This window comes from Prionailurus bengalensis, chromosome B1 (genome assembly GCF_016509475.1).
Source record: "Prionailurus bengalensis isolate Pbe53 chromosome B1, Fcat_Pben_1.1_paternal_pri, whole genome shotgun sequence".
In the NCBI taxonomy this organism is placed as follows: domain Eukaryota; kingdom Metazoa; phylum Chordata; class Mammalia; order Carnivora; family Felidae; genus Prionailurus; species Prionailurus bengalensis.
Window position 1 is genome coordinate 52,854,105 of NC_057344.1, and position 14,201 is coordinate 52,868,305.

The 14,201-nt window shown below is 46.6% G+C and overlaps 1 protein-coding gene across 1 annotated transcript in view; it reads left to right on the forward strand.

The window, feature by feature from the left end:
* Nucleotides 1–10,077: 10,077 nt before the first annotated feature.
* Nucleotides 10,078–14,201, forward strand: part of GATA4 (GATA binding protein 4) — an 80,480-nt gene continuing 76,356 nt past the window's right edge. The window contains exon 1 of the mRNA XM_043565258.1: nt 10,078–10,273. The gene's annotated coding sequence lies outside the window, so the exon portion shown is untranslated. The remainder of the gene's footprint in view (nt 10,274–14,201) is intronic.

The following is a 14,201-nucleotide window of genomic DNA, read 5'->3' on the forward strand; positions in this document are numbered from 1 at the left end:
ACTAATGATACCTGCAACAACTTGAATGAATCTCAAGAATATTATGCTGATTTTCAAAAGCCAGTTTCAGGGTGCCTAGGTGGCTCAGCCGATTGGTTAAGCATCTGATCTTGACTTCAGCTTAGGTCATGATCTCACGGTTAGTGGGTTTGAGCCCCGTGCTGTGATCTGCGTGGACTGCACAGAGCCTGCTTGTGATTCTCTCTCTCCCTTTCTGTCTCTTTGCCCTTCTCTCTCAAAACTAAATGCACATTTAAAAAATAAAATAAAATAAATAAAAATAAAAAGCCAATCTCACAAGGTCACATACTGTATGATTCTATTTATATTACATTCTCAAAATAACTAAATTACAGAGATGGAGAAAATTGGTGGTTGCCAGGGGTTAGGGAGGGGGGTGGGTGTGACTATAAAGGAGTAGTACAAGGGGGAGGGAGTCTTTGTGGTAATGGAATAGTTCTGTATCTTGACTGCAGCGATGGTTACACGAATCTACATATGATAAAATGGCACAGAACTATACACATACACATGTTCCTGAATTTGATACTGTGCCATAACCATGAAAGATGTAATCACTGAGGGAGGGAAACTGGGTAGAGCATATGGAATGTCTCTGTACTGTCTTTGCTTCTTTCTGTGAATATGTGTGTGTGTATTATATTAATACATTACATTATTATATATACTCAGTGGTGTATTAGCAGCCAAGAGACCTTCCTATGAATAAGGCCTGTAAAGGGAAGAGCATTTGGGTTATAATGAGTCCTTTCCTCATATTTTAATTGCACACATCTCTTTTAACAAGCTATGGATGATGGTCAGGGATAAGAACAATGATTGCACTGCCTTCCTTTTATTTTTGAGACAGGGAGAGCATGTACGCACAAGAGTGAGGTAGGAACAGAGAGAGAGGAGGACAGAGGATTCAAAGCAAAGCAGGTTCTGCACTGGCAGCAGAGATCCTGACCTCAGCCGAAGTCGTTGCTTAACCAGCTGAGCTGCCCAGGCGCCCCACACCGTCTTCCTTTTAAAGTATGTAATGTCAAAGGTAGGCTTAATCACTTAGAACTTAACAGAAATTGGGGCACCTGGCTGGGTCAGTCAGAAGAGCGTGCAACTCTTGATCTCAAGGTCGTGAGTTCAAGTCCCACACTGGGTATGGAGATTACTAAAATAAATAAATAAACAAATTTTATTTTTCAAAAAAAGAATTTGAGGGGTGCTTGGGTGCCTCAGTCGGTTAAGCAGCCAACTCTTGACTTCGGCTCAGGTCATGATCTCATGGTCATGACAGAGCAGAGCCTACTTGGGACTCTGTCTCCCTCTCTGCCCCTCCCCTACTTGCCCTCTACCTCTCTCTCAAAATAAATAAAAATAATCACTTCTCAGCCTTTTGGCTAAGATCAAGTGCAAAATAAAATTAATTAATTAATTAATAATAAAAGAATTTTGTAGAAACTGTCAAACCATGAGAGAAAAAGGGATACAGTCTCTTCAGTTCCATAGTCCCCTCATTTATATAGGCCAGCCAGTCAATGGAATTACAAATTATTCTGTGTGTGCAGCCCTTTGTTGGTATTCCTCCATTGCACGTGTCTAAAAAAAATCATACTAGCTTAATAAGGGTATAGCTGAATCTAGGGGTTCAAAATATGTCATCAGGGCCCTCATTACCTCCCAGACTTTCTTTCACATGTGGAGCCTCAAGTACACATCCCACCAACTTTGGAGCCCCAGTGGACAGATGGCTTGTTTTTCATCATTAGCCTTGGCTGGAAAGTCCCAGGAAAACCCTGAATGCATCTTCAAATTGGCCAACTTGGGACACTTGTTCCAACTAAGCCACCAAAAAATAAATGTCCCAGAGGAAAGAGGATTCTGCCACTTGAAGAAGGGATGAGAAAGGCCAAGTGCTGGGACCATCCTTCCTAAAAAGCCCTCTCTGCCCTTAAAAAGGGAATTTTCAGGCAGTCTGTGCTCCTGAAGACTTTATGTTCCACAAGGAGAAATAAGATAAGCCCAAATACCCAAGTTGTATATCAACACAAGAGACAGGAGCTTGCAAATATGTACGCATTGAACCCCAACTTTCTAAAAGACTGATCTGAGTAGGATATCAGGAAAGTGTGAATAACAAACTGCTGCGCTGGTCTTGGACATGAGTGGAGGACCTGGAATCTGATGGATCTGGTATGGGGGGGGGGGATCTAATTTCAAAGGAAGGGAAGCATTTTGGCTCCTGAACACACAAGGTTAATGGGTCAAATGAGAGAACAGAGGCGAATGCTTGCTAAACTGTAAACTACTTACACAAGTGTTATTTAGCAGACAACATGGGGAGAACATCCCAAACTTGAGGAAGAGCCCAATGCATGGTTCAGAGTCCATTGGCCCATCAAGAAGAATAACAGGGTTGAAGCTAGCAGACCTGAGTTCAAGGCCCTTCTGTGACATTAGATAAAAGGATAAGGGAAAATGCACATAAAGTGTTCAGTGTCGTGCTTGGCACACGATGAGAGCCCAAGCAATGGTCACCATTCATAGCTATGGTCCTGGTTCATCAGGTCCATGTGCAGAGCAAAAGGGAGAGAGTGTGACTGAGCTGCGGGTGCAGACACAGAAGATGAAGCTAGAATGAAGTGAAACTAACAAAGACCCAAGGACTACTCTAGCTAGAGAGCTTGGGATTTTATTTAAGGAACTTTTAGGAAACGTCTATTGAATCCAATCAAATTGCAGCCAGGGTGATGGAAATGTTCTGGACTTAGATAGCGGTGATGATTTTCGGGTGTTTTCTGCCCATTTCTTCACTGGAGGAGGGCACCTTTTGGGATGAGCACTGGGTGTTGTATGGAAACCAATTTGTCAATAAATTTCATAAAAAAAAAAAGATAGCTGTGATGATTGCACAGCCTTGTGAATACACTAAAAGTCACTGAACTGCACATTTTACAAGAGAGAATTTTACGATATGTGAATTATATATTAATTTTTTAAAATAAATTGAAATCTGACAGGCTAGAGAAGAGAAAGAGGTCAAAACAGGGTGGAAATGCAATTAAGTCAGAACCTGCTCCCCCCTCCCCCTGCCGCCCAGGCCACTTGTTTCTGTCTTTACCTCTGCCCATGCCACAGGGACTTGAGGGACTTCTAGAGTCAATGAGTTCTTCTTAAGACCCAGGCCCACATAAAGTGCCCACCCTTACCTAAAGCTAGTCCCCTAGGGCTTCCTGGTCCCAAGGGGATACTTACCTACAGTTATGTCACCACAATAGAAGGGGCTGCTACCTGCTAAGCATGGCACAGCCATGAGATCCTGATCCTGGAAGAGTTCTTGGACAGCTGGCCGACACTTGCCAGGCAATTGTTCACGGATTTCCTGCCTGGACACAGGTAGGCACAGGTGGTTAGAGCAGGGTCACTGGGTGAAATGCAAGCCTCCTCTTCTGCCCCCAGCTAATAATATTAAAAACAGTGTGTTTATGTATTTATCCATTCAGTCCGTCATTTTAATTAAACGTTTATTTATTTACTTTGAAAGAGAAAGAGAGGGGGGGAGGGCAGAGCTAGAGAGGGAGTGAGAGAGTTCCAAGCAGGCTCCAAGCAGCCCTCAGAGCAGAGACTGACCAAGGGCTTGATCCCATTACCGTGAGATCATGACCTGAGCCCAAATCTAGAGTTAGCCGTTTAACCAACTGAGCCACCCAGGTGCCTCTTTTCATTCATTCATTTAATGCCAGGCTTCACACTCAGTGATTCCCATCTCATTGAACTTATGCGATAAGAATTGTTATTCTGCCCATTTTACAAATTTGAAAAATGAGGCTTAAAGATGCTAATTAATTTGCTCACACAAGAGGAAGAAATGTAATTTCTGGAGACTATCTCTTAATCATATGCTCGATGTTAAACATCTCAGAGAAAGAACAGGCTTCAGAAGGGAAGTGAGAATTTAAGAGTTATTTGGTGAGAGGAGGGGGGCAGGTGGTAAGAAAGACTGTCGTTTTCTACCTTCTATAGTACTTTTAATTTTAGCAATAAATATGTAACACTTTGATAATAAAAAAATGAATAAAACTCTGTGTGTGTGTGTGTGTGTGTGTGTGTGTGTGTGTGTACGTGCTTTAAAGAATAGGGAACTACAGGGGCACCTGGGCGGCTCAGTCGGTTGAGCGTCTGACTTCCGCTCAAGTCATGATCTCACAGTTTGTGAGTTGGAGCCCCGCATCAGGCTCTGTGCTGACAGCTCAGAGCCTGGAGCCTGCTTTGGATTCTGCATCTCCCTCTCTCTCTGCCCCTGCCCCGCTCATGCTCTGTTTCTCTCTCTCTCTCTCTGTCAAAAATAAACATTAAAAAAAAAAAAAAAGAATAGGGAACTACAGAGAAAGACAGATACCATATGTTTTCACTCTTATGCGGATCCTGAGAAACTTAACAGAAGACCATGGGGGAGGGGAAGGGAAAAAAAAATTAGAGAGGGAAGGAGCCAAACCATAAGAGACTCTTAGAAACTAAGAACAAACTGAGGGTTGATGGGGGGTGGGAGAGGGGAGAGGGTGGGAGATGGGCATTGAGGAGGGCACCTGTTGGGATGAGCACTGGGTGTTGTATGGAAACCAATTTGACAATAAATTTCATATTAAAAAAATAAATAGGGGCGCCTGGGTGGCGCAGTTGGTTAAGCGTCCGACTTCAGCCAGGTCACGATCTTGCGGTCCGGGAGTTCAAGCCCCGCGTCGGGCTCTGGGCTGATGGCTCAGAGCCTGGAGCCTGTTTCCGATTCTGTGTCTCCCTCTCTCTCTCTGCCCCTCCCCCGTTCATGCTCTGTCTCTCTCTGTCCCAAAAATAAATAAACGTTGAAAAAAAAAATTAAAAAAAAAAATAATAAATAAATAAATAAATAGCAATCCTAAAATTCATATGGAACCACAAAAGGCCCCGAATAGCCAAAGGAATTTTGAAGAAGAAGACCAAAGCAGGAGGCATCACAATCCCAGACTTTAGCCTCTACTACAAAGCTGTCATCATCAAGACAGCATGGTATTGGCACAAAAACAGACACATAGACCAATGGAATAGAATAGAAACCCCAGAACTAAACCCACAAACGTATGGCCAAATAATCTTTGACAAAGCAGGAAAGAACATCCAATGGAAAAAAGACAGTCTCTTTAACAAATGGTGCCGGGAGAACTGGACAGCAACATGCAGAAGGTTGAAACTAGACCACTTTCTCACACCATTCACAAAAATAAACTCAAAATGGATAAAGGACCTGAATGTGAGACAGGAAACCATCAAAACCCTAGAGGAGAAAGCAGGAAAAGACCTCTCTGACCTCAGCCGTAGCAATCTCTTACTCAACACATCCCCAAAGGCAAGGGAATTAAAAGCAAAAATGAATTACTGGGACCTCATGAAGATAAAAAGCTTCTGCACAGCAAAGGAAACAACCAACAAAACTAAAAGGCAACCAACGGAATGGGAAAAGATATTTGCAAATGACATATCAGATAAAGGGCTAGTATCCAAAATCTATAAAGAGCTCACCAAACTCCACACCCGAAAAACAAATAACCCAGTGAAGAAATGGGCAGAAAACATGAATAGACATTTCTCTAAAGAAGACATCCAGATGGCCAACAGGCACATGAAAAGATGCTCAACGTCGCTCCTTATCAGGGAAATACAAATCAAAACCACACTCAGATATCACCTCACACCAGTCAGAGTGGCCAAAATGAACAAATCAGGAGACTATAGATGCTGGGGAGGATGTGGAGAAACGGGAACCCTCTTGCACTGTTGGTGGGAATGCAAATTGGTGCAGCCACTCTGGAAAACAGTGTGGAGGTTCCTCAGAAAACTAAAAATAGACCTACCCTATGACCCAGCAATAGCACTGCTAGGAATATACCCAAGGGATACAGGAGTACTGATGCATAGGGGCACTTGTACCCCAATGTTTATAGCAGCACTCTCAACAATAGCCAAATTATGGAAAGAGCCTAAATGTCCATCAACTGATGAATGGATAAAGAAATTGTGGTTTATATACGCAATGGAGTACTACATGGCAATGAGTAAGAACGAAATATGGCCCTTTGTAGCAACGTGGATGGAACTGGAGAGTGTGATGCTAAGTGAAAAAAGCCATACAGAGAAAGACAGAGACCATATGTTTTCACTCTTATGTGGATCCTGAGAAACTTAACAGAAGACAATGGGGGAGGGGAAGGAAAAAAAAAAAAAAAGAGGTTAGAGTGGGAGAGAGCCAAAGCATAAGAGACTCTTAAAAACTGAGAACAAACTGAGGGTTGATGGGGGGTGGGAGGGAGGGGAGGGTGGGTGATGGGTATTGAGGAGGGCACCTTTTGGGATGAGCACTGGGTGTTGTATGGAAACCAATTTGACAATAAATTTCATATTAAAAAAATAAATAAGTAAATAAAGATCAAAATTTTAAAAAATAAAAAAAATAAAAAATAGGGAAAACACACCAAAAGCCAAGTGTTCCTCAGAAAGTCTCTCTCTAGCTGTCTCCCAGGTGTGGGTTTTGTGTGGTTTTTAGAGAGTTCTGGCTGCTTTTATCAGCAGCACCCTCATCTCCATCTCTGGGGGTTACCTTCTGACCGAGTAGGACAAGCATGTGAGCACATATGACGTTCAGCCCTTTTCCGGACCAGCACACTAAGCAAGAGCCGGCAGGAGGCTCTGCTAACTGGGCCCAAAGCACACCTGGGGTCCCTGGGGTCTCACCACCTCACCTGTCACCATTCTGGTCAGTGAGGGGCCCAGGGCTCCTATCCCTCCCAGGAAAGGCTGGTGCTAGTCTGGACCTGATGGATAGAGCCCCAAGTTAGGCCTCAGGATGGCGAAGTTTCAGGTTCCCCAAAATATCTTCAGACCTCTGGAAAGTTTGAAACCACAGGGGATAAAAATGGGCTTCCCTCCACCTCACAAAAAATTCTGGAACGTAGGGAGAAATGAAAATACATAAAGGTTCGTTAACTCCCCCATGATTGTTTTAAGTTTTCAAATTTCCGAACACAGAAAACACATGCAATCTATAGCTTGCACATTTCTTCCCTGGGCATCCCTAGCTAGCCCCGACCATTATGCTGTGAGGCTCCCAGATTCTTGCGGTCATATGTAGAAGACCGAGGCAAGGAGATGTCAGTGCTGGGACTCCAACACAGGTGCTGCTGTCTCTGCACCTTAATCAGAAGTTACCTCCCTTAATCTTTTAATAAGGAAGCATTTCTATGAGCGCTGTCTCTGCTCCAATGTAACTCCCAAGAGAACCTCATGGACTCCCTTCTTTCCTACTGCAAAATCATTCTCTCTTACAAGCTTCTGAGCAGGCAGGGTAATCTGCCCCTGAATAGAACCCTAAGTAGGAAAAGTGGAAGTTGCCTCTTCTCCAAATTTTAGATCAGAACTCCATAAGGAGTGGAAAACAGCATGGCGGTTCCTCAGAAAATTAAACACAGACTGCTTTATGATCCGGCAATACCGCTTCCTGGCGGGAACGAGACACAGGTATTCTCACACACATGCTCAGAGTAGCATTGTTTACAATAGCCAAATCATCCATCCGGGGGTGAATGGGTGCACCAAAGTGGTCTCTCTACGCAATGGAATATTATTCAGCCTTAAAAAAGGAAGGATATTCTGACACACGCTGCAACATGGATGAACCTTGAAGACATTACGCTAAGTGAAATAAGCCAGTCATAAAAGGACACGTGCTGCATGTTTCCACTTAAATGAGGTACCTAGAGTAGTCAAATTCATAGAAACCGAAAGTAGAATGGGGGTTGCCAGAGGCTGGGGGAAGAGGTATGGGAGTTGGGGCTCAAGGGGGCAGAGTTTCAGTTTGGGAAAATGAACAATTTCTGGAGCTGGGCGGTAGTGATGGTTGCACAATATGGATACACCGAACTGTATACCTAAAAGTGGCTAAGATGGTAAATTTTATGTTATACATAGTTTACCATAATTTTTAGTGTTTATTTATTTTGAGAGAGAGAAAGCGTGTGTGCGCAAGTGGGGGAGGGGCAGAGAGAGAGAGAGAATCCCAAGCAGGCTCCACAATGTCAGCACGGAGCCCAACACGGGGCTCGATCCCAGGAACCGTGAGATCATGACCTGAGTTGATATCAAGAGTCAAACGCTTAACTGACTGAGCCACCCAGGTGCCCCTTACCATAATAATTTTTTTTTTTTAGGAATAGAATTTAGTGATTCATCACTTATATATAACACACAGTGCTCATCCCAATAAGTGCCCTCCTTAATGTCCCTCACCCATTTAGCTCATCCCACCCCCCAACACCCCTCCAGACCATAATAATTTTTTATAAAGTCCATAAAGGGAAGCTACTTGGGAGCAAGACAGTCCTCTGGTGAAATATCGGACGCGCTGCTCCCCTGGAGAAAGAAGGTGGACCCAAGCTTCTGCGTCCTTGTCTTATACTGTTCAGCTCACTCTTTAGGAATTTTAATGATCTGACACCACAGGGAGTTTTACACTAAAATCTTCCTGTGGCATAGTTTTTACAAGCTATTTGGCGGGGGGAAGAGTGTAGAGGCAGATAACAGTAATAGACACCTTATTCATCACTTATAAAAATATTCGTAACTAAAAATTTTTAGAAGGGAAAAATATTCATTTTCCCCTTGTTTTTCCTTTTTTTCCCAGGCCTTCATCTCTCTAATTTCTTTTCCACTACACATTTGCTCTTTGATTTCTGGCAGTTCAGTTCCCTTTTCTGTTTCAGGTTCCTGGTCTACATACGGAAAAAAGGTAGTAGGTTGTATGTCCTCTCCTCACTTGGCAGAGACCGTTGTAAGGATCCTGGGAGTCTGGGAAGCGGGAACTATGTTAAAGTATAAAGGTATTGTTGTTCTTCTTATTATTAAGAACCGCCTCGGGGCGCCTGGGTGGCGCAGTCGGTTAAGCGTCCAACTTCAGCCAGGTCACGATCTCGCGGTCTGTGAGTTCGAGCCCTGCGTCGGGCTCTGGGCTGATGGCTCAGAGCCTGGAGCCTGTTTCCGATTCTGTGTCTCCCTCTCTCTCTGCCCCTCCCCCGTTCATGCTCTGTCTCTCTCTGTCCCAAAAATAAATAAACGTTGGAAAAAAAAAAAAAAAAAAAAAAGAACCGCCTCTGGGAGATGCTGATTCCACAGAGGAGACTCGCCCTAAATAAGGCCGGGCCTGAGAGGAAAGAATTCCATGCAGCTCGTTCGACTGATGACTCCAATCAGGCCGCGGCCGGCTGCAGCTCCCTGTTGCTTCCCATGTGCCTGGCACAGCCCTGCAATCTTGGGTCATTTGTGGGGCAGGGAAGTACGGTGGCCAGTAGAGCTGTACCTCCATGCATTGTAGAGTGATGAGCTCCCCATAGCAGGCAGGAGTATTCAAACAGAGTACAGCTAATCACCTCATGGGGATTCCTGCTTTGGGTAAGAGATTGGAATTCTGAGGTATCTTCCAATCCTAAGAATTCACTGATTTCTTTATTGCTACATTAGAGAGCAATTCATCTAGAATCCGACATGGGCTCTATCCTTTTCCAGGCTGTGTGACTGGGCCACCGGCACATTTCTAACCTCTCCAAGCTCAAGGATCTCATACTGTTTTAGAAGCTGCCTGCTGCTCCTGTTGTGAGGAGCCCAGGAAATACTACATGAACAAGTGTTATTTTTTATTGCCTACTGGAAGAGCAGTGCTGCTGTTATTGTTATTTCTGCCCTCAGAGGACGATGTCACCTAGGCCAGCACCACCAAAGTCTGGACTAGCCTCTGAGAGACTTGGGGGGAAGAAGTCTCATGCTGTGAAGTCAGCATTTTTCCCCCACAAATGGTGACTCCTTAGGTTTGTTTCCTGTAGGTCTCAGTCCTTCTGAGTGACCTTCCGGAAGCATCTCTGGAACCTTGTGAACACTGACTTATTAAAAAAAACGTCCAACTAGGGCTTCATTCCCTAACAGGGTTTCCTTCCACTTGTACACATACCGAAAAAAAAAAAAAGGCTTGCTGAATTAATGAACCACTTCTCTTATCTATTTTTCCTGTTATCTAATTCTGAGGGGAAAGCTGGGAGCTCTGAGGGAGCTGGGAGACTCGGCTCACAACGCCTCCCTCCCACCCCGCTGAGAACAGCCTGGAATCCCTGAGACTGAGGGAGGGACGGAGACCGACCGTTCCTGAGAGACTGCCTCACACCAGCCTCAAGGAGCTGCAGGGACACCGCTCCCACCGAGGGTGAGTCCTTTCCTGGCCTTCCTGGGGACCCTCCGCCCGGGAGGAGAGAGAGGCAGGGAGCTGGGAGGCCAGGAAGGCCAGGAGGAGCAGGGCGGAAGGAAGAGAAGGCCGAGTGATCTCTGACTCTCAGGTTTGGGCAGAGGGGAGGTGCGGGGATAGGGGCAGGGAGAAGACCTGCCAGTGAGGATGGGCAAGAGGCTCTCAGACCTTTGAGGACAGGAAGAAAGGATGAGATTCTTGGCAGACCAAACCGCAGATACAAGGCTTCCTTTCCCACTTCTTCCCTGTGCTACATTTTCTCTCTGTTTCCCTTTCTCCCAACTTGGTAGCGTGTAGTGTCTCTATTTCCGGGTTCAGCCTCCTACTCCAACAATCAGAAATTGGTGGGGATGGTCAGTCTCTCAGTAAAAAGTAAATAAATACATACCACACAAAAATGCAAACGGATCTGACCAGGTGCCCCTGGGCCCGCTTGTCTTTGCTCGGTCCAACACAGTCAGATCCATGCCTTTCCCCTGGGCCCACGCTGTTGATGCTCAGTCTTGAGAACCCCTTGAGAAAACCCTTCCTGACCCCTGTCAGACCAGCCCGGTAGGCTCTCAGGCCAGAAAGTCTCAGCCGTGTTTCCTATGGCTTCATTAGTGAATTAGCGAATAGGCCTCAGGGCCCTCGGGATCTGATACTTTTCTTTGCCTATTTACAGGCCAAGGGTCAGCCAGGCTAGGTGTAGGGTTTAATTTTTCATTTATTCTGGAGCCAGACATGTGATGGGAAGGAGGAGTGGAGGTGGGTTTTGCAGGTGCACTGCAATGATTGTGGTTTTCTTCCCCAAGCCCACTGCGTGCTTTGAAGAGCTTGGTTGCATATGCTTTTGCATACAAGACAAAATGACCTTCCCTTTCTATAAATCCTGAGATTGGGCAAATGAGCTTTGAATCTTATTTGTAGCTGAGAAAAGAGCCGAGTCCAAAAGGAGAGACACAGGTGAAGAAAGGGGGGCAGCTCTGAGAAAACACAGGTGGAAAGTGAGAAGATCCTGAGTCCAGAGTGAAGCGTTACTTAACAGCTAAGGCTCTGGGAGAGTTTGAAGGCAGCCGGTTTGTCTGAGTTCCTCCCCTTGCCCAAAGGTTGAAAACAGACAAGGGCATATTTTAACCTTGCAGCCTTAGGGAGGACTGGGTGAGCCCTTTCTTGGAATCGGGTAGGATTTAGTGCAGTCTCTTGGTGTCTGTGCACTTATTACAAATACCAGTTCTGCAAAACAGAGAATGGAAAATTATTCCTTCGTGTATGCTTCCCTCTCCCAAAGCCTTGCTGGCTTCCACCAGGATAAATTCAAAAGCTGTCTCAAACTTTATTTTCCCCCTGCCCAGCTCCAGCTTGCCTTGGCCCTCCTCATTTCCCCTGAGTCCCCACACACTCACTCTCCTGCGGATTCACCAAGATGGAGGGAAACTGGAAGGCTTTTAGCTGGGCAGGATTAAGGAAGTGCCAATATCTGAAATGAGGGGAAGCATGACTGTGAAAGTCTGCTAGAATCCCACAACCTATCATCACAAAACTGGCTTGGCTCTTTTATTAGTAGTAGTGATTAAGTGTTTTGTCTCTGTTAGTCTTCTTTGGATAAATGGACCTAGAGTAAAAAGATATTTGAAAGTCCCAATTTATGAAGTTGTTTTTTGTTTTGTTTTGTTTTGTTTTGTTTTTTACAGAACACATTGGAGTTCGTTTTTAGTGATGTAGACATTTCCTCTTTCTTCTGAAGAATTTGTGAAAGTGATTTTTCATTGACGAGTTCAAGGGGCAGGGTGGGACGTTTAGACAGTTTTGTGAGGTTGGTATTGAGGAAATGGGAATAAGTTGCTCTTTATCCCTGCTCTATTTCTCAAGCCCAATAAAATATCCATTTCAAATGACTTTCTAATGCCTAGTTATATTTGCCAAGTGATTTATAGGACGTAAAGTTACAGTTTGCATGTGTAAGTCCAGAGATGTGTTAAGGCTGGGGACAGTAGAGAAGACGGCGTTGAGGGCTGGGGCAGCACAGACACTGAATAAATTCAAACGATCAATCTCCAACTGTCTAAACACAGCACCAAGTGGAGATTCGAGACAATTATCCGAATAATTGCGAGGGGGGAGGCGGGCACTTTCACCTACCTTATCTAGATAAAGGGGCGACACAGGCAAATATTCGTGGCCCTGAAGGCCCTGCCCCGGTTCTCTCCACGATCACGGGAATTGGGGCGATGTTTCTGTAGGTTCTGGGAGCTGAGTCGGGATGGGGCCCAAATGAGAGGTTTTTAGAGAAGTTTAAAAAGGGCTCCCACCGCGCCACTGGGGGGCGAGGGGGGGGGGGGAACGTGCCCCGCGGGACGCTCCGCGGGGCCTGATAAAGCCGCGGAGCAGATCTAAGGTCAATAAACCAAGTGGCGTCAGGCTCTGGCGGAGGGTAGGAAGGGACAGGAGAGAAAAGGGAGCAGGCTTAAGGTTGCCGGAAAAATGAAAAGAACCGAGGACGGCTGAGTTCCAAATCTGGGCGCCAGTGACGAGCGCGCGGGGCCGGAACCCTGGGTCTCAGCGCGGGCGCGCAGCCGGGGAAAAGGAGCCGGCCAGGCGGACTGGGTGGGGTCCCCGCGGCGCGGCCCAGCGAGAATAGCGACGACCTTAAAAGTGTCCCCGGGGAGGCCTTAGTGGGACGAGTCTGGGGCGAACAGTCCTAACCCCGTGGAGAGTTTGGTGAAGGAAACGAAAAGTAATTTTTTTTTAATTTAAGGGAGGAAGGGGCGATGGAGATTCCCAAATAATGGGAACACTCAATAAAGCTTCAGGGACCCCTCAAAGAGGCAGAGAAATGCCCCTAAAGTGGGGGGGGGGGGGAGGAAGAAGACCGTATTAATTAGTGATCAATATTAATCCCTTTTGGGTGGAGCTTAAAAGTTTACAAATTCACTTCACATCGAGGTGTTGTTTCTCCCACACCTTACATGACGGGAAGAAAGATTGGGAGCAGTTACTCTGCCCAAAGTTACATCGCCTGGGTGCACCGCAAAGGGGCTCGAACCCTTTGCCAAACAACTCCTCATCAGGAGCGATCTTCCCGGGAACAAGCCCCGTGAGAAGCACGCAGCCCTCGCGGAAACCCGGGCAATGGAAACCCGAAGGGACGCTGGTCTCCCGTAGGCTGGGTTAACGACCCGAGTCCCTGGTCCCTCTGGGGGAGCCGCTCGTGCACAGTCCGAGTGGCCAGGTGGGAAAACGAAGCGGTGGTGGTGGAGAGGGCTCCTGCCTGCAGCAACAGGAGGCCCGGAGGAAACCCCGAGCGCGCGACCACACCTTCTAGACCAGCGGATCTTTGCAAAGAAACAACTAGACCGCTTGAGTTCCTGGCCACTTTGCAGCGGAACCTCCTCTTATCATTTCTATTCCTGGCGAGGCTGAGGTTAGGTTGGTTTGGACGCATTCAACCATTAGGGCGCCACATAGGCCAGATCACCTCACACGGGTGTCGCTCCGGCGGCCCCCAGCCTCCCGAGCGGGGGTTATGGGCGAGAAAGCCCAGGCCGCAGACAGCAGAGTCCAGGTCGCGGTCAGTCGTGTGACCTCGTGCCGGGGCCTGGTGCTGCTCAGAACGCGTCCCGGATCGCCCTCTCCCAGATCTGAGCTTGGGGAGCTCAGACCCCGGGAATGCTCAACGCACAGATGGACCCGGGAGCCTAGGAGATCCGCCTGCGCGCGCCGTTCCAAGGGCAGGGGCTGGCGCGACCCTGGACCCGCTCGCCCCAACGCCGCTGCCATCAAGGTCTGGGCAGCGACGAGGGGAGCGAAGCCGCATCCTTCCGCTGTCGTTCCAGTCTCTAACGCCCACGTAAGGTCCCGAAACAGGCCAAGAATTACAGTAGGAGTTTTATCAAAACGTGTATTTTTA